Here is a 23,330-nt window from a genome sequence, read left to right on the forward strand (position 1 = left end):
CGCACAGGACAATTTGATTGAGAAGTGTTTTTGGCTCCAAACCAAGAAGAGTGGACAAATCAACTCAAAGAGGGAATTTTCCCGAGTTAAATCCTGCAATAGTGAAATGGATTCATGGTCAGTCTACAAGCATTAAACAAAGTTTACAATGTTTTTTGTCCTTCAGAATTCCAGTGACAATGGCAGTTGAGCACAACTTAAATTGCACAAGTACAGGTATGGAAAACAAATATAGTATGGCACAAGTATGTTGTGAAAACGGAGATAAATGTGGATAAGCATGTGATTTAATGTTTCATATATAAAACACTAAGGCAAGAACAAGGGTCGCAAATATTTAGTCCTTCAGAAAGCCAGTGACCTTGAGCCCAACCTATGCTGCATTAGTACAGGTATGTAACAAGATTAGAGTATAAAATCGAGACATTATGGACATAATGATAATAAATAAGTACTTGCATGTGAATTAATGTCTTATCTGTGTAATAATATGAATCAGCAAGAACATAATGGTCAAATAAACATGATACCACAGATATTACAATATATCTTCAAGATATATTATAGAAAGATATATGGTTACTCGAAGATAATTTTAAATTAGGAAAGAGATAAGCTTAATCTTATTGCAAATCAAATTAAATTGTGAAACCATAATTCATGACCAATGATTTTAACCATCATTCATGCATTATAATTTTTAGCTTTCTTCTACATCGTTGATACATGGTAATAGGTTTTTGGATAAGTTAAAATAAGTACCTACACATCTCCATCAAGTATAGAGTATCAAGTAACGATATTTGGATGCATATCAGATCAATGGCGTAGCCAGGATTCAAGCGATTATAAAACAAATATACTATAAGAAACACTTCCATAGAGGTTGTATTGACTACAAAGATAAATTAAGTAAAAGCTCAATCCTAAAATTGAAGGCAAATTAGTCCCCTCACAGATACCACTTTCTCCACTTGAAACACTTTTTTCCCCTAAAAAATGAGTCAAGTTTCTTATGTTTCAGACATATTAACGGCCAACATGTTTAAAAAAATACAATATATTGATATAATCAAATAAACAATTATATAATAAATTAAATAAACTATTTACTTCTAGGATTTACAAAAACCAATAAAGACAACAATCATAAGAATGAGAAGGGGAATTTTTTTTTGAAAACCCTCCAAAAAACCATTGATGACTTATAGTTAAGACACTGATGCTATTTTTTGCATGCAGCATTGTTGTCTAGGCACATGCAAAAACGGTTAACATATACACCCCTCGTACGATGAATATGTGAAGGTCCCTCATTACTAAATCTCCGTTGAGGCCTCACATATCAAATTGTGTAACAACTAAAAATTGCTTGAACCAAGTATTTAGCTTATAGTCGAGTAAGACACAGAGAGTAATTTTCTGTGTTCAACATCATTGTCCAGCCACATGCAAAGTGGTAATTGCAGAGCATGTATCCATTTGCACTAAAAAAAAACAAAACTGTTATATTATCACCTACGGTAGTAGGGATAATTTTTGCCCAAAATTAGCGGGCAGTTCAGTCTTTTTTCCAGTTAAATTGAGAGCAAGGTATTTTGCTATCACATGACTCCCACATGACATCCCGACCCCAAGGGAGAAATAATGCTGTCTAGAACTCAGGGGGTATAAGGAGTTACGCCCTCATAGTACAATGGGTGTGTCTACAACTAACCCCATGCAAAGATAAAGGAATTGATATACAACGTCAACTAATAAAGGATTTTCAGAATGAATCCTCACCGTCAGTCATAAAGGAAGATAATAAAAGCTCATTCCAAGTATCAGGAACTCCAGGGAGGCACCAATGGCAGCAATCAAAACTGGCCACAAGATAGCTCCAATTTCCTACATGGGCATCACTCCTGACTGCCCCCATGGAAGTCACATTCAGGACAATAGCAGGAACTCTCATCTTTGTAACCACCTCCGATATGATGTCGCAAACTCGCTTCTATAATTCCCTCGGGCGTCTGGCATACGTTGTTCCGTCATTTCACACACTTTCGGGTTCAATTCGCTGAAAGGCCACAAAAAGGAAGATTTCAACTAGATAATTCCATGTATAAATATTATAGACAAGGAGAGAAGGTAAAGTTATTATTCATCTAATCCTAATCTCTGTTAAATAAAGATAATGCGGATAACATAAGCGGATATGGGTATTGGCCCAATTAGCCCAAATACCTAAATAGTTAACCATATAATATCATCTAACACTCCCCTTCAAGTTGGGGCATATATATTATATATCACCAGCTTGTTACATATGAGAACAAAACAACTACTTAAAAAGCACTTTCATCAAGTTAACTTTGTCCGTAGTAGTTAATAAACATCATATATTTGTTTGTTTTAGTTGAAGTAGCCATCGAGCAGAAAATAGATCTCATGAAGTAGCAACCCAAAAAGTACAATCATAACAAGATATAACTAGAGCATAAGACAAGAGTCAAAATAGTGTCAGACAAAGATCATAACCAAATCCTCATGTTTGTGATAAATAGATAATCAGCCAACCAGAAATAGAAGACCCTTAATATAGGAACATTTGAGGCGAGAAAAAACCCTAGACAGGTAAGCCAATAGAAACACTAGGCGGTTAGCCAATAAAAAACCTAGGCCAGCAAGCCATTAGAAACCCTAGGTCGGCATCTAGTAAAAACCTAGGCGAGTAAATTAGTAGAAATCCTAGGCCGATAGCCAGTAGGTCGGTGAGGAAATATTCAAGATTTGTGCTTGAGTGATTGAAGTGGCGCTCAATATGTAGAAGGCACGGACTAAGCAGATCTTGGATTGATCTATAGAAGGCACAGGCTTAAAAGTTCTTGAATGGCTCTGTTGGAGACGGATTTGATGCGATGTTGCACATATTTAATGTAGTGCAATATAACCCCAATGATGTAGATCTGATTCGGATCGGATCTGCAATTGTCGAAGGCAATTAGCGTAAGATGCAACAGTTGTTACTGTTCATAATGAACAGAAACACGATTACTGCTTATCACCGATAGCACCGTGAACAATAGCAGTATTTTTAAGGGTTTCTGAAGGGTAGGGTTTTTTACTGAGGTTGTTAAAGCAGAGATTTTCGAAGCTGCCGAGGGGAAGCATGGAGGCCGTGCTTGCCGTAAAACCCCCTCGGCAACCCCAAGATCTTGAAAGAGAAGTTCTTTAGGATCGAGATGTCGGCTCTGATACCATGTAGAGAAATAGAAAAGCCACAAATATTATTCATCTAACCCTAATCTCTGTTAAGTAGAGATTATGAGAGTTACATAAGCGGATATGGAAATTAGCCCAATGACCCCAATACCTAAATAGTTAACCATATAATATCATCTAACAAATGTAATCAAGAATAACATATAAGAAAAGTGAATGAAAACATTTATGAAAGAAATACATGTAGAGTAAATTCTAACAGGTGATGAAATCTGCTAATAGTCAAACCTTCTTGGATCATAAATTTATTTCAAAATATATGAAGATCCATTGAAGACAGGAACACCTACCTCACCAGGTCCGTTTAGGTCATAACTGTGAAGAATGAATCAAAATCAAGAGTCAACCAAAAAACACCTAAAAATCATGCTATCAGGTGCAGTGATTTTGTGACAGTGGCTGATGTAAGAAGGGGTTTAAGAAATTCAAGACTGGGGGATACTGACATTGAAAATCCGGTTACGAAAAGTTTGGTGACATTGAATTCAAAACTATGACAGCCAAACAAATAAGAAAAATGTGTTTCAATGGCAGGAGTTTATCATCATTCTGGCTAGAAAGAGCACCTAAAATTAATTATCATACAAAGAGAAAAAAATGAAGAAAAAGACTAGTCAAAAGGCTAGATCCTGCAATGAGCAAGGGAATTCTGCCAATGGTGCAAATACACTTCCAGTCATCAACTGTTCTTGTCTATCTTGATATCTGGTTCAATATATGGATCTTCTCCTGTCCCAACAGATGTTAAAAGTACCAAAATATGCAAAGCTCTATAGAAATTTAAGCAGGGAAAAGAATGTTGTGTTAGACAATCTGAATCGTTCACTAGCATAAAGATGGCTGCATGGTGTGATGAGGATCTAAGGTGATTAACTTGAATCATTGCCTGTGAAGACAAGATCATCAACATAAATGCAAACCAACAATAAATCTACTCTTTTGCTTTTTCACAGGGTGCATATGCATTTCACAAGGCTATACAAAGGAACTGGAAGAAGTTCAACATGCTAGAGGCCATCCAGTTAATATCCCCATGGAATGTTGTATGACGCTATACATTTATGATCCAAGTCAAGAAAGAGTAGATACAACTTTTTTTAAGTCTTGTGGAAAGTCTAAGGTATTTGACTTGCACAAGACCGGATATCATATTTTCAGTTAGCCTAATCAGTTGTTTTATGAAAAATCCATCCAACTCTCACATAAGAAAGCAAAGAGAACTCTTCCGTACTTATCATCACCACAATTCAAGCTTATGGATAATTGCAATAGTGATTTTTCTGGAGAAGTAGATGATAAAAAACGCACTTCTGGATCTGTATTTTTCTTGGGAAACAACATTAATTCCTAAAGCTCTAAGAAACAAACCATTTCACGCTAAAATCAGTTACAAATACGGATATACATGCGGATGTATATGCAAATATACATGCGGATACAAAATGAATATGAGAAAACAAAATAAATATGAAAAAAAATATAGTTCATGTGGTACAAGAGAGTTCATTAATATGTTTGTTATATTTAAAAAGGTAGGATTGGAATTCTTGATCATTAGAATTAGTATCAAATTTATTAGTTTAAAGATTGAAACAATTGTAGCTCCATGATCATCATATATTTGGATATTTCAGATACGGATCCGGATATTTCCAAAATCATATCCATAACCATATCCTATCGGTTACAGATTTGAGTAACCATATTAGTATCCTAACGAGGATACGGTTATAGATAATTCCTCGGATACAGATATGGTTTACCACCCCTAATGTCAAGTCTCTTGACCAAGTTGCAGAAATTTTGACGAAGCCTTTGAAGCATAAAGTCTACCAGAAGATGTGCGCTGCTCAAGGTTGTGAGAATGTCAAGTTTATAGGGAAGTGTTGAAACTTAAACTTGACCTAGCTGGATATTAATATTAAGACTAAATTAATGTACGTGCATGAACAGTGGACTCTGAGGGGGTTTTGACCAGATTATCCTGCACCAAATTGAATAAATTAGGACTCATGGGAAACTCTATCGGTCTAGTTCCCAAAGAATCAAACGGTTAAGAATTTGGTACTCTCCAGAGAATGTTATTGTCACTTTATGGAGACTATTCAGTCTACCAAAACCTGTTGTACTGTATTCATGAACTTAGTTGTCATCAGTAGAAGCTATGTAACTAAGTTAAAGAGCCATTTAATTTTAATTTCTTGAGTGTAGCATCATCTTTTGAGTTGTATAAGTACTTATGTTATAGAAAGCTTTGTCAAGTCATTTTAATAAAAGAAAAATCAATTTAGTGACTTCCTCTCCCTTTCTCTTGTGCCTCTTGTTTGTGAGAATTCAGTGTGAGTGCCCAACCCAAGAAGTATGTGAGAGTTTGTTAGCAAGTGATCTTTCAATGACCTCCTTAGCTATATAGAATGACAAGCACAAGAAGTTGATGTGACATACTTGGTTTCACCTGTTGAAAGTGTGACACAGGGTTGTTTGTTTGATATACAGGAACTAGCACTAGTGCCCAAGAAAGTGTTGAAAGTGCTGCTTCGGATCCTTGGTGTTTATTCTAACCCATGCATCGAGGAAGGCAGATTCACATCCATCTGATGGATCTTCGGGTTGGCAATGAGCTGCAAGTGAGAGTAACAACCTCACAGTCATCAATCAGGCAACTAGAGAAAACATCTCATCATAATTCACATAGCATTCGCTTGTAGTCCTTTAACAACAAGCCTCACCTGATACCTCTCCACTTTCACCTTTGTTTAGAATATCCATCAACTGCAACCGCCTTCTTCCCTTGGAAGTGTTGCCAACTCCTATTGTTACTCCAAGTGATATTTATCCAGATGGCATATATTCTTTGTTCGTGGCTTATACCCATTTCTTCTCGTTCACAGCTTCATCAAAGCTTAATGACTCAATGACCACAAAAAAACAAAATTGGGAAGTATCATCTAACCTCTTAGTTTTATCACAAAGATCAACAAGACTTTTGGTATCTTATCGAGCATCCACTTTAACTCGAAGAAAGTCATGATGTATGAGAAGATGGAGGCAGATTAGTACGAGGAGTTACAAGCACATGATCAACTAGAGCCCCTTCTTTAATATAAGGGAGGAAATCATAAGATTCCTTCTCATGAAAACTCCAAGCTCTGGATGCTTCTTCATCAAACTCAACATCTCCACTAATTACAAGATTCCAAATCTTGCTACTTATTACATTGAAAGCATGTAGCCTTTGGAATTTTTATCGCGATCAATGAAAAAGAGCTTCTCACTTATATCAAGTTTGTAGCCATTTGAATTTTCATCATAACCGTTGAAAAGGAGATTCTCACATCTATCAAGTTTGGATCTAACTTGCTTAGGAATATGCACATAAACAAAGGATCCAGTATTGTAAAACAAGACTTAGGAAAACAGCTAGATGCCCGCCTAGGCGTAAGCCTAAATTTGACCTGAGTCGCAAAGCTAGGTGTTGGATCTGCCTAGTTGATGCCTAGGAGTCACCTAGGCTTGGCGGCCCGCTTAAGCGAGCTAGTTGGCTTTTTAAGAGAAAAAAATTAAAATCATCTCAAAACAGAGGCCAGCCCAACCGGGTCAAAATCTTCTCGAAATTCACTGTTTATGCCCAGACATTAATTTCATACTTAATATCTAGATAGCTCAAGTTTAAATTTCAACAATGATATGTTGTAAGAAGAATATAACTCAATGTCACACAAACACTTCTGCAAAAAATCATGACATGTTGGATACAACACTTTGGTTATGTTTGTACAATGCAATGTTTTGCCTGCAATGTTGCACCAAATGTAACATTTTTATAACAATTTTGGCATTTGGTTTCCCATGATTTATCATTAATGTTACTTTCTTTAGATTGCAACACTTGTGTTGATGCCAGGAGACAAGGAAAATTCCTTATGTATATTTGCGTATTAGCTACTAGCAACTATTACTAGAGGTGTTGAAAGTAACTCCTCGCAACAACAGAAGACATACTACTAAGTTATAGCGTTTGATCTTATGCCGTAGAAGCCAAACATGCATGTAAAGACGTACTAAGTTATTTTTTACTCCTACTAAAGCTCGCTTAATAATAAAGGCAGTGGAGGAAATTACCTCATTTACAGGCCTGATTGGTCACATTGGTTTACACTAGAAAATGACGACAAGAATAGACAACATGATATTTATACGAGGGTTATCCGCGATGTGAGAAAAAAAACCTAAATAACAAGCGTTACTTTGTTCCACATTTCAATGTTCATACAACAATAAAGCTCATTGTGCTAGCTTATAGCCTGCTTGGACTTGCTTAGTGCATGCAATAGCAAGGGCCAACAAAGTGATATTTATATAGGATGGTTTCCAATGTGACACGACGAATTCTAATAACGGCAAGCATTACTATGTTCCACATTTCAGGGTTCATGCAATGATAAAGCCCATTTTATTGTGCTAATTCATACACTGCTTGGAGTTGCTTGGTGCATGCAATAGCAAGGGATGATCACTGATGAGCAAATGATAAAGCCCATTCCATTGTGCTAATTCATACACTTGCTTGGTGACATGACGAATTCTAAAAACGGCAAGCATTACTTTGCTCCACATTTCAGGGTCCATACAATGATAAAGCCCATTCCATTGTGCTAATTCATACACTCCTCCGACTTGCTTGGTGCATGCAATAACAGGATGATCACTGATGAGCAAATGATTTATTTTTAATTTAATAGTCAATAGTATTCACATGAAGAGGAAGATCATCAATATAGTGCATTAAATCTTGTAAGTAATAGGACTGGTCAACAACTCAATCTAGCTAAAGTCAACTAGTACAATATTTTAACAAGTGCATCTGAGTTAACTGCATGACATTGTTTTAAATATCCACAACATAGACCAATATATCGCTCGATATATCCTTTTGTAGGGTTTGTCGCGACCGACATGGTCTCTAAATATCATTTACCGCTTTTTGGTTATTTTAGGTCATATATCCCTAATATATTGATATATTAGCCGATTATCCTTTTATATAGCTTGTCGCAAAATAATATACCGCATTTGGTAATATTTGGACATCATGATTTTCCCATAATATCAAATAACATTTTAGCCTAAAAAAGTAAAACGAAATGTTCAATATTGATTTGTATTATTTTTTTGTTTTACATGGTTGATTAGTTATCATAGACATATTGATGAGGAAAAGAATTGACAATCTTCCTTTTTAGCTTATTTGACTTTTTTATTTTAATTTTTGAAATTTGAAATTTGAATTTTGGTTTAGTTTTGGCATTTGAGTGATTTTAGGGAATTTGTTTGAGTGATTTGAGGATTTTTTTTGTTCGTTTCCATTTTATTGCACGTTGTGTGCACGTAGTTCTTTTTTTTATAAACCTTGCTATATCAGAAATGAGAGATGAATTATTAAAATAAAGAATTGAATGAAATATTATGGTGTTAGCTGAATATTTGGTGTTAAGCTTGGGTGTGAAACCCTAGGCTGACTTTTTTCCTCTGCCACAAACAGACGACAAACCCCCCATGTATTCTCTTCTTCAGCCACCAACTTTACCTCTCCTCCTCCTACTTAGCCGCCAACGCCAAGCTCCTCCCCTCCCAAAGCAGCCGCGCCCAAACGATTTCATCCCCTCTCCTACTCCCCTCTTTTCCTACCAGCACTGCCCCAAAACTAATAGCCTCCGCTTCACCAAGCCACCGCCGTCTCCTCCCTGATTTTCTCTTTTCCCACAGCCGCCGACCCCATCTACTTCCTCTTGCTCTTTCCTCTTCCGACCTCTAGCGCCACCTCTCTGCTCCATCCCCTGATTCCCTCATCCTCAGGCAACCCGACACATCAGTGCCGCACCCTACCCTCCCTGCTCCCCGTCAACAAATAGCAATCGTCGCCTTCCCTCATCCACCTCCGATCGCCGACGAGATTCTTGCCCTTTCCTCTGATCTGCCACCCTCAGGCAGCCGACACCCCAACCCCCTCTTCAAATTTGATATTGATTGTAGAACTTGAGCATGATAATGAATATTGCAGCTAAATTAATCGAGATTGGAATTAGTCATAACTATTGATGCAAATTTCGTTAAATCCATTTGTCACATTAGTTGTTTTGAATTTAATTTCCTGTCAAAGGTCATGGAATTTGGTAAAACGATGTGTTACTTGAATTAAATCGTTGATTTTGATAGACCTCCTGTCTTGTTTCGGATCATTTTGGTATCAGAGCATGGTTCTAAATTAGGAATTTTATTTTATTTCTAAGTTAGTTTAATTGAGTCTTTATCTGTGATAAAAAATTTAATTTTATCTCATTTAGCTGTTTGTGCATACCATTCATCTCATCTAGTTGATAGTGCATGCCCACTCGCACAGGTCTACCTTATTAATTAGGAGAGTCAAGTGAATCAACTAGTGAGCGTAGCATGTCAGACAGTATAGAATCTAAATTTCTTGAGAAATTTGGTGAACTAAGAAAACAACTAGATGTCGTATTCCAGGAGTGTAGAGCTACTCGCGAGGCCTTCTAAAATGCAACCAACGAGATGCGCGCTAAGCTAGAAAAAGCGTGTGTTGCAAGTTACAACTCCGCCTCCGCAAGGTCAAGGTCATAGGCGCATCGTTCATCGAACCCCACCTCAACTTGTGCCTAATCCGCCAACCTTTGATGGTAAGTTCGACCTAGAAGCTTTCTTAGACTGGCTAAAGGGCATTGATCGATACTTCAATTGTTACGCCCTTACGCCCTAATGGAGCCGCAGAAAGTCAAGTTTGCCGCAATGAAACTCACCAGACCCGCCTGCCAATATTGGTTTGACCTCGAAATTTTAAAGCATATTAAAGGCGAATTACCTATTTTAACTTGGCGAGAAATGATCGACGAGCTTAAAAGAAAATACCTTCCGTCATCGTTCTCTCATAGATTACTCAACAAGTGACATCGTCTTACTCAGGGAACCAAATCTGCAAAAGAGTACGTTGCTTAATTTGATAAATTGTTTACTCGATGCAGCACCATTGAGCAAGAGGCACCAATGAAAGTCTTGTTAAAGTTTAAAGCCGGATTGAGAAGTGACCTCCAAACCGAACTCTTTGCTAGAGGAGTAGACACCCTTGAGAGAGTTTATGCCTTAGTTCAAGATCTAGATGAAGCCAAATTCCACCAATCTTATTAGTTAGGATTTTCGAACTCATTCCTCCTAATCTTCCAGTGCCACTACCTCTAGTCAGCCTCCGAATCGATTTAACCCTAGTTCTTCTCAGTCTAGAGTCGATCCCAAGGACAAGGAGTTAGAGAGAGATTGCTCTAAACTTAACCCAATAACTCAGTGTTATTATTGTCAAGGATATGGACACATCGCTACCATCTGTACAACCCCGTTCAGAGTTAAAATTAATAAGGCGCCTATAACAGAATAAAAATCTATTATTGAGGAAACCGTTAACCAGACCGTAGATTTGATAAAATCTAACTCTAGCAAGAAATTTTGAGATAGTAAAATGGAAAAACTATGCATTTTCGTTTCTTCTGAAACTACCTCTGCAATTGTGGAGTTGATTTAATTTTTATGCAATGACAATACTCCAATTATTTTCCAAACTACAACTTTGATCACGGAATTCACTGATGTTATCTCTAAAATTGTTCCTAAGATTGAAACATCAATTACTCCTGAACTCACTCCAGTGATTGAAAACGTTGTTGATGTTTCCTACAAAGTCCTCTCGGACAAACATGACACCCAACACGTTCCTGACTTGGTCCCTAAAACAAAAATCTATATGGAAGTTGAATCTCAAACTGAGCATAATGAAATAACTACCATATTAGATATCAAACCCCCATGCATTGTCCCGACAGTCACTCACACATACACTGATCCATTTTGAGAATATATAGTGATTAGGGACACAAGTTTGAGCATGAGTGTTTTCATTTCATTTCTCTCCCATATTAAGCGCACAAAAACACTCCTCTTTCATGCATTTGTTTGCATGTCCCTCACTATCGCTGCTAGAATAGGAAATTTGTCATTTATATTAACAAAGGAACGCCTAATTATTCTATTTGATAAAGGACGTCATGCATTTTAGACACTTCGTTAAGTTTACATCTGCCATTGATCGCATTGTTCAAGTCTGCATTTCATATATAGTAGTTGAGTTGATTTGCATCATTTCTTTTGATTTGCATTGGGGAATCAGTGATCTAACTTGAATAAATACATTGTTAACTGAAATGAATGATATGAAGTCAGGATATAATTTAAAACTGTTAATACTGATATTTTAGATGGTTTGAACTTGTCCAATACAGTTCTTTATCATTGTTTTAAATATCGCCCGATAATCGATATTATCGGCCGAGTTATCGGATTTAAGAGCTCTCCGCTAAGATAAGTTGGTTTTATAATCGGTTATCGTTTTGGAGAGTTTATCGGCGAGTTATCGGCGTTATCGATACTTATCGGCCGATAAGTAAGGTTTTTTTATCGGGATTATCGGTCAGGCATTTTGAGTTGGATTGTTGAGTTTTTAAATCCGACCCGACCCACTTTCTACAATTAGTTAGTGATTCTAAACATGATGATTTATATTTTGGTATGTTTATATTTCATTAAGCACTTTCTACAATTAGTTAGTGATTCTAAACATGATGATTTATATTTTGGTATGTTTATATTTCATTAAGCATGGTTAGATTATAACATGATGATTTATATTTTGGTATGTTTATATTTCATTAAGCATGGTTAGATTATATTTTTTAGTTATAATATTATATATATACAACATCCGGTATATCACTCTGATAAATACTACTTATCCCCGATATATTCCCGATTTTCGCTATCCGATAAGGATTTTAGCCGTCCGATAAATCCCCGATAACCGATATTTAAAACCTTGTTCTTTATAGCTGTTTAAGATTTGACATGATAATTATGAACTTTTTCAACTCCTGAAATAATTAATGGCAACATTTATATTATTGATTTGGTCATAATTCTATTCTCAATATTGATTGATTAAACAGTTCAAAATATTTATTGGCAATCCACTGATATAAGCCTGACCCTAGCCTATTGTTTCTGAGAGTTCTTTCACTTTATCCCACTTTTATATATTCATCCATGCTGCAGTGAATTTTGATAATATTTTAGATGGTGAATTTATAATACAATCTAGCTAATGATTTGAAATGCAGGAAAGTAAATGACGACAAATTAAGATGCAGACATAGTATATTGAAGATAACAAGTTTCTACAGCTAAACTCGACGTCGAGTTTTCTCCCACCCGAGGAGAATGATGATGACAAGAATTGACAATCTTCCATTTTAACTTAGTTGATTTTTTCATTTTAATTTTTGAAATTTAAAATTTAAAATTTTGTTTAGTTTTGGCATTTGAGTGATTTTAGGGAATTTGTTTGAGTGATTTGCGGATTTTTTTTTGTTCGTTTCCATTTTATTGCACGTTGTGTGCACGTAGTTCTTTTCTTTATAAACCTTACTGTAATTAGAAATGAGAGATGAATTATTGAAATGAAGAATTGAATGAAATATTATGATCTTAGCTAAATATTTTGGTGTGAAGCCTTGGGTGTGAAACCCTAGGCTGACTTTTTTCCTCTGCCACAAACAGCCGACAAACCCCCCTGTATTCTCTTCTTCAGCCGCTACTTAGCCGCCAACGCCCAGCTCCTCCCCTCCCAAAGCAGCCGCGCCCAAGCGATTTCATCCCCTCTCCTGCTCCCCTCTTTTCCCGCCAGCAATGCCCCAACCCTAATAGCCTCCGCTTCCCCAAGCAACCGCCGTCGTTGCCTCCCTGATTTTCTCTTTTCCCACAACAGCCGACCCCATCTACTTCCCCCTGCTCTTTCCTTCTCCGACCTCTAGCGCCACCCCTCTGCTCCATCCCCTGATTCCCCTATCCTCAGGCAACTCGTCACATCAGTATCGTGCCCTGCCCTCCCTGCTCACCGTCAACAACCAGCAGTCGCTGCCTTCCCTCATCCACCTCCGACCGCTGCCGAGATCATTGCTCTTTCCCCTGATTCGCCACCCTCAGGCGGCCGACACCCACAGCCCCGCCAACACCGACAGAGCCGTCTGCCTCCTGTCGTCGTCATCGAGTTCGTCGTCGTTGTCGTCGCCAGTTCGACATTGTTGTCGCCAGTTCATCCGTCGACCGTACCACTTGATAGCCTAGTAAATTATTTTTCTGTTAATTTCGTTTTATTAGTTAATTGCGTGAGTATTCTATCTCTAAACTTTTATCATATATTCACTGCTTAGATTATATTTGTGAGTTGAGAGTAATTGAGCATGTGACTGTTTAAATTTGATACTGATTGTAGAACTTGAGCATGATAATGAATATTGCAGCTAAATTGATCGATATTGGAATTAATCATAACTATTGATGCAAATTTCGTTAAATCCATCTGTCACATTAGTTGTTTTGAATTTAATTTCTTGCCAAAGATCATAGAATTTGGTGAAACGATGTGTTATTTAAAGTAAATCGCTGATTCTGATAGACCCCTTGTCCCGTTTCGTATCACATATATTATTTACATTTTGTATGCTTAGATTTCATTAAGGATGTTGAGATTACATTTTAGTGCATTATAATATATACGCAAACATCCTTTATTGCATTCCAATATTTACCACATATCCCCGAAATTTCCCAAATATCTATAATCCGATATGAATTTTGGTTATCCGATATTTCCCCAATATCTGATATTTATAACCTTGTTGCATGGTGATGATGATCCATATAAAGAGCACTAGCTCAAGCAACAAATGAATCGTATTGTAGAATCCGGCCATACTGTTGAATCACGTTCACTCTCAATAGTTGGGATAAAATACTTCAATATGTAAGTAATCATATACATCTAGTGAAAGCATGAAAAATATACTTGGAGAGACTTGTATATAAGCCTCAGGATTTCCAGAGAATGTATTTTCAAGGATTCTCATTCTAAGTAATATAGGATATTAAGCCTTAGGATTTCCAGAGAATGCGTTTTCAAGGATTCTCATTCTAAGTAATATAGGATATAGAGTTGACGATTATAGCAAAGTTATTTGTTTCAGTATCACTGCTTTATGGTTCCATCTTTTATCTGCTATTGTTCTCGCGCTTCTGATTTAACATGTTTGCTACTAGGAGCCTATTGAAAAGCACATCTTTCCGATGTATAAAACTTTCCGAATATTCATCATCATTTTCCATTGAGACATCTTCGAAAAAAGTTGTCTTCTTTAACGATGCTAACTGCTGTAACAATAGAAGAACATGAAAAGACAACTTCCATCTTTATTCTATCTTTTGTTTCCATACAAAATATGGAAAAAATGATACAGTTCGATTCTGACTTTATCCTAATGTCAATATATTAGACCGTAAACCTCAGGCTGCTAGACAAAAGGGTCTGCTTTTGCCCGTTAGTGCCTTGTCTTTCTCATGCCTTATATATCTTTGAATCAGTATTGCAAAAACAAAAAGGTGCAGGCAGGCCTGTAAGAGGCTCCTATGCACCCAAGCTTTCAAGGCATATCAGTTAGATGGCTTCCCTTTGGGCATCAAAACCTGCTTGGTATTTTCATATAAATACTCCGTGACTTGAAAACATATTTGTATCACTAGTTAACTTAAATTGATTCCAACGGTAACTATTGATAGAGAACTTTCAACAGATGCTATCTAAACCTTATGGTAACTCAGTTCAATTAGGTAATGCTTGTCATATTTCATCTCATCAGTAGATTATAGATTCAAGTGCTTCTGAACATGTCTCCGACTCTCCTTTAACCCTTTCATCATTTTCTCCACTTGATAGCTTTCATGTGCGTGTTGTTGATGGTTCACCTGTCCCTATTGAAGGGGTAGAAAATATTACTTACACCTGATCTTTCTCTCAAATCTATATTACAAGTCTTACTTTTCCTAATAGTCTTTTATCTATTCTCAAAATTTGTAAAGACTTAAATTGTTCAATGACATTCTTCCCTTCTCACTGTGTTTTTTAGGATATTACAGCAAGGAAAGTAATTGGAGTCGGTCGTGAGCAACAAGGCTTATATCTTTTGGATAGTCTAGATTCAGTTTCTGCCCTTAGTTCTCATACAGATCCTTTATTGTGGCATCACCTTATGGGACATTCTTGCTCAACTACTCTTCGGCACTTAGTACCTAAATGTGACTCTACTTTTAATTTCTTGTATGAGTCATGTGAGTTAGGTAAACATTGTAGAACTTCCTTCCCTGAACGTATCGATAAACATAGTGAAACTTTACTTGGTTTAATTTACTATGGTGTCAAGGGGCCAGTAAGATTCCCTTCTCTTAATATTTATAGCTACTTTGCTACATTTATTAAAGATTTTTCCCGAATGATATGGCTTTTTCTATAAAAGATCGTTCTAAATTGTTTAAAGTATTCATTATATTTTTTAATAAAACAAATACTCAATTTGGTACTACTAGTAATAAATTTCGTTCTGCCAATGCTAAAAAATATGAGTAGTGAGTTTCAGTACTTTTCTCCACACATGTGGTTATTCACTGGACTTCTCGTGTGCCTACACTCCACAACAAAAATGGAGTAGCAGAGCGCAAGAACCACTTGCTTAACATTGTCAGATCTTTATGTTTGAAATGAAAGTTTCAAATTTTTATTGGAGTTTTGTTGTAGTCACTGCTTGTTTTTTGATCAATCGTATGCCGAGTCATGTTCGTGACCATTCCTCACCCTTTAGCCTTGTCTTTATGAGTCGATAGGCCTTTCCTATGCCACCACGTGTCTTTCGTTGTACATACTTTGTTTAGGCTCTAGGACCTAGCAATGATATATTAGATCCCAGGGCCATTAAGTGTGTGTTTCTCGATTATTCACGAATCATGATTATCATTAGTGTACTTTTGCTATTCTCCCGATAGTAAGACAATGTTTACTTCAGCTGATGTGTCATTTTTGAAAATAACCTTTCTTTGAGTCAAAAATTCCTTAGGATCAGACTTCTTCAAATTTACCAAGGCCAATTGTTGAGAGATTTGATTTTCCATCAGAGAAACCAATACAGGTTTATGTACGAAACCGAAAGGGTAACATCGAATGTTTCTACTATCCCTTTAGCACATCACCTTCCTTCATTTGTAACCCTGACGCAGCTGATATTCTTATTGCTATTCGTAAAGCAAAACACATTGCACTCGTCATCCTATTACGAAGTTTGTTTTCTTTCATAAATTGAGCAGATCCTTTCGTGCGTTTACCTCTTCTTTGGATTCCATTTCTATACCTCAACATGTTCAAGATGCTCTCAAGCATCCTAGTTGGAAAGCAGCTATGGAAGATGAGATGCAAGCTCTTCAACAAAATCATACCTGGCAGTTGGTTAGGCTCCTGCCTGGTGGTAAAATAGTTGGTTGTCGTTGTGATTCACCATGAAGTACAATCCATATGGTACTGTTAAGAGTCTCAAAGCTCACCTAGCAGCCAAGGTCTACTCTCAGCAATATGGAATAGATTATACCGAGGCCTTTTCACATGTTGCCAAGTTCACCTCAGTTCAGGTACTCATCTATATTGCATCTAGTCGATCATGACCACTTTATCAACTGGATGTCAAGAATGCATTTCTTAATGAGGATTTGAGCATGGTAGTATATATGCAGTAACCACCTGGTTTTGAGCAACAATGTGAGAATTTGTTGTGTTCGCTCAAAAAGTCACTTTATGAGCTTAAGCAATCACCTCGAGCCTAGTTTGAGAAGCTTGGAAAAGTTTTCTGTTCTTATGGCTTCTCTAGAAGCAAGGCAGATCATTCTATTTTCACCAAAAAGGGAGAGCAGGGGTGTTGTGATTCTATTAGTATATGTAGATGATATTAGCAGTGACCCATAGGGTATTGCAGACATCAAGCAACAACTATCACATGTTTTTATACAATGGATCTTGGTCCACTTCATTACTTTCTTGGTATTGAGGTCGCTTGCACTAAGGAAGATATTTTTCTTTCATACAGGAAAAAATATTAGGTCTCATGTTTATGAGCTTACTATCTAATCTAATTTTAATGATTAACAAACAATTCCTAACATCGTTTGTCGAGTGTTTGTTTTACTAGTTACAAATTCTACACAAAGATCCTCGTTGGAGGTTGGTTGGAATCAAGCTTAACAAGGATATTCAAACGAGGTTGGAAGGAAATAGGAATGAAACCGTCGCAATTCAAGTTGAGATTTGTTATCGCTTCATCTGTTACCAAGATCGAGCTTCTCGAAGGTTTCTAGCTTGGTATATTGTTTATTGGTTTAGGTTTGTACTTTATGTGTTATGCTTAAAAGCTCAAATATTACACACATACACGTTTTCGTTTTATAGCTTTCAAGTTTAATCATATACATATGAAACAAATAGTTATATCAATATACATATATACTTGTTTCATATGTTTCATATTTATCATCTTTATTTAGAAAATAATGTATTTACGGATTAAAGACTTGATTACACTATTTTATATCTTTTCTCAAGTCTATTAAAAAGTGTTTCAAAACATGTTTGAAAATATTTCATCAAAATCAAGTTTTGACAATTTCGTATTCTTGAACAGTTTGCAAAATATATGAGTTTTCACAACTGAGAAATGCAATTTGAAAATTTTCTTCTCTAACATGTTTACATTTGTGCATATAAACATTTCCCCAAGTTTCATAATTTTTAGAATTTATTTGCTATTTTTAAACTCACATTGAAAATTAATTTTACTGTTCAAAACTCGGTTGTGCACTTTTTTCGGTCGACCGATATTGTTCATCAGTCGACCGATGAATTGCTCTGCAATTGCTAAAAAGTTTCTGTTCAGTCGACCGATCTTCATCAATCGACTGAACAGTGTTTTAAGTCGACCGATGGCTTATATCAGTCGACTGATAAACTGTTCTACATTTTTAGCTTAATTTCTGCTCAGTGGACCGATACTAATCAATCGACCGATCTGTGTTCATCAGTGGACTGATTGTTACTATCAGTCGACCGATCGCAGCTATTTTGTTACCGTTGTTGTAACGGCTAGCTCATCAGTCAACTGACATCGTTATCAGTCGACCGATCGGAGATTTTCTACAGTAACGGCTAGTTTTGGCTGTTTGGTTTTTGAGGGTATAAATACCCCTCTTGCTTTGGTTTTCAAATATAGTTTTTCACAAGGTTTTAAAGAGTGTTTACACTAGTTTAATTCCAAGTTTTTGTGTTTGTTTTGTGAAAAGGGTTTCACAAAGAGAGAATCGAAATTTCATCTTTGAGGCATCTCAACCTCAAATCGAAAATCATCTTTGTTCTTAGAGAAGTTTTTTCTAAACTCAATTATCTAGCTTGTTTATATTTCAATTATTATATTTATATTTGCTAGATTAATTCGAGTTTGATTTCATTTTACTCAGTGATTTCACACAACCAATTTGAGTTTAAGTATTTTCACATATTGTTTATTTGGATTGCGGTGAGTGATTCATTGAGAGTGAGCTTACACTTAGTTTTCATCTTTGTATTAGAGAACAAACAAATTTATTTGTGCTTTATTATTGAGAGAACACGTTGTCATACAAAAGGACACTTAGAGGAGTTGTTGGGAGAAGAACGGGATCAATTCCAAGAGTGACTTGGTTGTAAAAGTCTAGGGAGAGGTAGTAATTCCAAGCAATTAAGGAAGGTGACCCGGGTCAGCCAACACTTAAGAGGAGTGTCTTGTGGTATTGATAATCGTGTGATTTGTAAAAGTTTTCGGCGAAGTTTGAAAACCGAATTGTTTAGCTTTTTGTGATATAGTGGAGTATCTCCTCGAGGGTGAGGAGCGGAGACGTAGGTCGAGGGTGACTGAACTCCGTGAACATACTCTTGTGTTTGTGTTTGACATGGACGTATTTATTCTCTTGTATATTTTCATATCGTCTTGTCTCATGTTTATAATGCCCTTAGTTTAATTCTACATCCTTGCATTCATATCTAATTATATATAGTTAGGATATTAGTTAATAGTTTTAATTTGGCATCAATATCGGATTAGATTAGCAATTACCCTATTCAACCCCCCTCTAGGGTAATTTTATTTGGTATCAGAAATTGGTGCTCTTTGATTTGTGACTTAATCGCCTAGAGTCAAAGATCCTCACTTTGATTTATTGCTAATCTAGTTTTGTGATTTTATTTTGCTTATATTTATATCATGGATATGCACGGTGCACCTAGTTTAGGCTATCCTATTGATATTGCTCCTAAATTCAATGATTTTCCATATGCTTAATGGTGTATTGGTGTTTTAGATTTAATTTTAAATTATTTATTAAATCTAAAAATATAGAATTATAAAAATTATTAATTGTGCTTATATTGTACCCACTTTGAAGAAATCCAAGTGGAGCTTAAATGATAAAAAGATGTTTATTATGAACAAGTTATTGTTAAAATTTTTGCTAAATGCATTTGACTCATCTATTTCTAACAAGCTTGCTTCTTTTGATAGTGCTTACAATTTGTGAAAATTTATAAAAGAACATCAAGGAAACTTGGAGGAGATCCGACGTGTTTTGACGGATTCCACTTCAAGTACAATTGGAGCTTCATCATACACACGATCACTAGGCGATAGCCCTAGTGAGGGATGTGAGTCTGATTTCGATAATGACTAATTCATTGATGAACTCGCATGCATTGTTTTAAATATCCCCGACATGGCCCGATATATCCCCCGATATATCCTTTTACAGGGCTTGCCGCAACCGATATGGTCTTTAAATATCCTTTACCGTTTTTTGGCTATTTTGAGTGATAAATCCCTAATATGGCCGATATATTAGCCGATATGTGGACCAATATATCTTTTTATATAGCTTGTTGCAAAATAATATACCGTGTTTGGAATTTTTGGGCGAGATATCAAGATTTCTCCATTATATCAAATAATATTTTGCCCTAAAAAATGCAGATCGAATGTTGCAACGTTGCTTTGCATTTTTGTTTGTTTTAGAAGGTTGATTAGTGATCCTAAACATATATTATTCATATTTTGTATGCTTAAATTTTATTACATATGTTGAGATTACATTTTAATGCAATATACTATGTATGCAAACATTCATTATGGCATTCCGATATTTACCACATATCCCCGATATTTACATGGACGTATTTATTCTCTTGTATATTTTCATATCGTCTTGTCTCATGTTTATAATGCCCTTAGTTTAATTCTACATCCTTGCATTCATATCTAATTATATATAGTTAGGATATTAGTTAATAGTTTTAATTTGGCATCAATATCGGATTAGATTAGCAATTACCCTATTCAACCCCCCTCTAGGGTAATTTTATTTGGTATCAGAAATTGGTGCTCTTTGATTTGTGACTTAATCGCCTAGAGTCAAAGATCCTCACTTTGATTTATTGCTAATCTAGTTTTGTGATTTTATTTTGCTTATATTTATATCATGGATATGCACGGTGCACCTAGTTTAGGCTATCCTATTGATATTGCTCCTAAATTCAATGATTTTCCATATGCTTAATGGTGTATTGGTGTTTTAGATTTAATTTTAAATTATTTATTAAATCTAAAAATATAGAATTATAAAAATTATTAATTGTGCTTATATTGTACCCACTTTGAAGAAATCCAAGTGGAGCTTAAATGATAAAAAGATGTTTATTATGAACAAGTTATTGTTAAAATTTTTGCTAAATGCATTTGACTCATCTATTTCTAACAAGCTTGCTTCTTTTGATAGTGCTTACAATTTGTGAAAATTTATAAAAGAACATCAAGGAAACTTGGAGGAGATCCGACGTGTTTTGACGGATTCCACTTCAAGTACAATTGGAGCTTCATCATACACACGATCACTAGGCGATAGCCCTAGTGAGGGATGTGAGTCTGATTTCGATAATGACTAATTCATTGATGAACTCGCATGCATTGTTTTAAATATCCCCGACATGGCCCGATATATCCCCCGATATATCCTTTTACAGGGCTTGCCGCAACCGATATGGTCTTTAAATATCCTTTACCGTTTTTTGGCTATTTTGAGTGATAAATCCCTAATATGGCCGATATATTAGCCGATATGTGGACCAATATATCTTTTTATATAGCTTGTTATAAAATAATATACCGTGTTTGGAATTTTTGGGCGAGATATCAAGATTTCTCCATTATATCAAATAATATTTTGCCCTAAAAAATGCAGATCGAATGTTGCAACGTTGCTTTGCATTTTTGTTTGTTTTAGAAGGTTGATTAGTGATCCTAAACATATATTATTCATATTTTGTATGCTTAAATTTTATTACATATGTTGAGATTACATTTTAATGCAATATACTATGTATGCAAACATTCATTATGGCATTCCGATATTTACCACATATCCCCGATATTTCCCCGATATTCGCAATCCGATATGAATTTTGGCCATCCGATATTTTCCTGATATCCGATATTTAAAACCTTGCTCGCATGTGCATATGATAGATTGATGCATGCCTACAACAAGTTGCATAAAAACTTTGTAGATTTAAAAAGTAAGCATGTGTTAAAATTCGATCATGAGATGCTAGCATCCAAATTTGATATTATTGCTAAAGAAAATATAACACTTAAAGAAAGCAATGATAAACTAAATTTGAAAATTGATAACTTGACCTCAATCATAGCTAGCTTAACTCATGGAAAGAATGATGCAATGATAGAAGTAGAAACCATTAGAAATAAATTAAATTTTTTTAAGATTAATCATGTTTGTTCTACTTCTATTGTTAATGCTAGTAAAGCCAAATAACGAGTTGAATGAAATGAGAAACCAAATTTCTTCTTTAGATTCAACTTTATCAACATGCATTAACAATCATAAGAAGCTTGTGATTATGTGTGCTAAGTCAAGTCCAAATAATTCTAAATCATTCACTCACTATGCGCACATATATAGTAAAGTTTATAAGTGCACTAATTGCGATCGTAAAGACCATTTAGCTAAATTTTGCTAATGATGCACAAAAACGTGCTAATACCATATTATTAATTCTTGTTCATCTCATAAAGTTTCTTCACAACACACACACATGCACCCAATGTTAATCACAAGCATGTGAATGTGTTTAAATGCAAAGTTTGTGATAAATTTGGGCATTTAGCAAAATTTTAATTTGATTTGCATAAAGTTTAATTTGCAAAATGTTCCAAAAAGAACACAATTGTTTCAAAATATTTCACGTGCACATTCATATGGTCAACAAAAATAAATGCATCCATTTTATTGCACTTATTATAATAGAATGGGTCATTTACATAATTATTGTTATGACCGGATTCGTTTACTACATGCGTCCAAATAGGATCATAACCCAATAGTAATGAGCTATCTTGATAGGGGTCATGTCCCTAAACTCTCTGACATCAAAAGTGTTTGGATGCTAAAATCTTTTTGATTTTAAAATCAATATTTTTTGTGTTTTCATTTTTTACTTTCTTGTTTTAGAAAAACATATTTGGATATTCTTATTAAGATATATATTGATTTTTACCCAAATAATTGTTTATATTGGTCAAATATTATTTTTGAAAATATATTTTTATTTTCATTACATTACAATATATGTTGTTTTTGACTTTAAGGGCGTTAACTGTGACAAATCCTTTGCACTAGTTGCAAGGATAGAGTAAAATTCTTATATATTTTTAGCATTTACAAGTTTTAAAGATTTTAAACTATTTTCAAATGCATGCTAGAAATATCTTTCTAAATGGTTTTTATAAATAAAGAGATTTATGTTGAGCAACCCCTCGGATTATTAATCTTTTTCCTTCATATCATGTTTACCGGATGCAAATAGCTTTAGATGGGTTGAAACAAGCTCTAAGAGCTTGGCATGCTCACCTTTCTAGTCTTCTTGTCGAAAATGATACTATTGATATTCGTTTGTTTTATTCTGAACAAAATTCTTTTTGATCTTTGTG

At 35.4% G+C, this 23,330-nt stretch overlaps 1 long non-coding RNA gene across 4 annotated transcripts in view; it reads right to left on the reverse strand.

The window, feature by feature from the left end:
- Positions 1–6: 6 nt before the first annotated feature.
- The window catches only part of LOC109827641, a 30,955-nt gene continuing 7,631 nt past the window's right edge, over positions 7–23,330 (reverse strand). The window contains exons 2-3 of one of the 4 annotated variants that reach the window (XR_002243478.1): positions 1,786–2,062; positions 7–93 (exon numbers count right to left, since the gene is read on the reverse strand). This is a non-coding gene — a long non-coding RNA (uncharacterized LOC109827641). Of the gene's footprint in view, positions 94–132; positions 379–1,488; positions 2,063–23,330 lie in introns of those variants that run through there. The other 3 variants (XR_002243480.1, XR_002243481.1, XR_002243479.1) reach the window with 3 other exon arrangements.

This window comes from Asparagus officinalis, unplaced genomic scaffold, assembly GCF_001876935.1.
Source record: "Asparagus officinalis unplaced genomic scaffold, Aspof.V1 AsparagusV1_Un332, whole genome shotgun sequence".
NCBI classification, from domain to species: Eukaryota; Viridiplantae; Streptophyta; class Magnoliopsida; order Asparagales; family Asparagaceae; genus Asparagus; species Asparagus officinalis.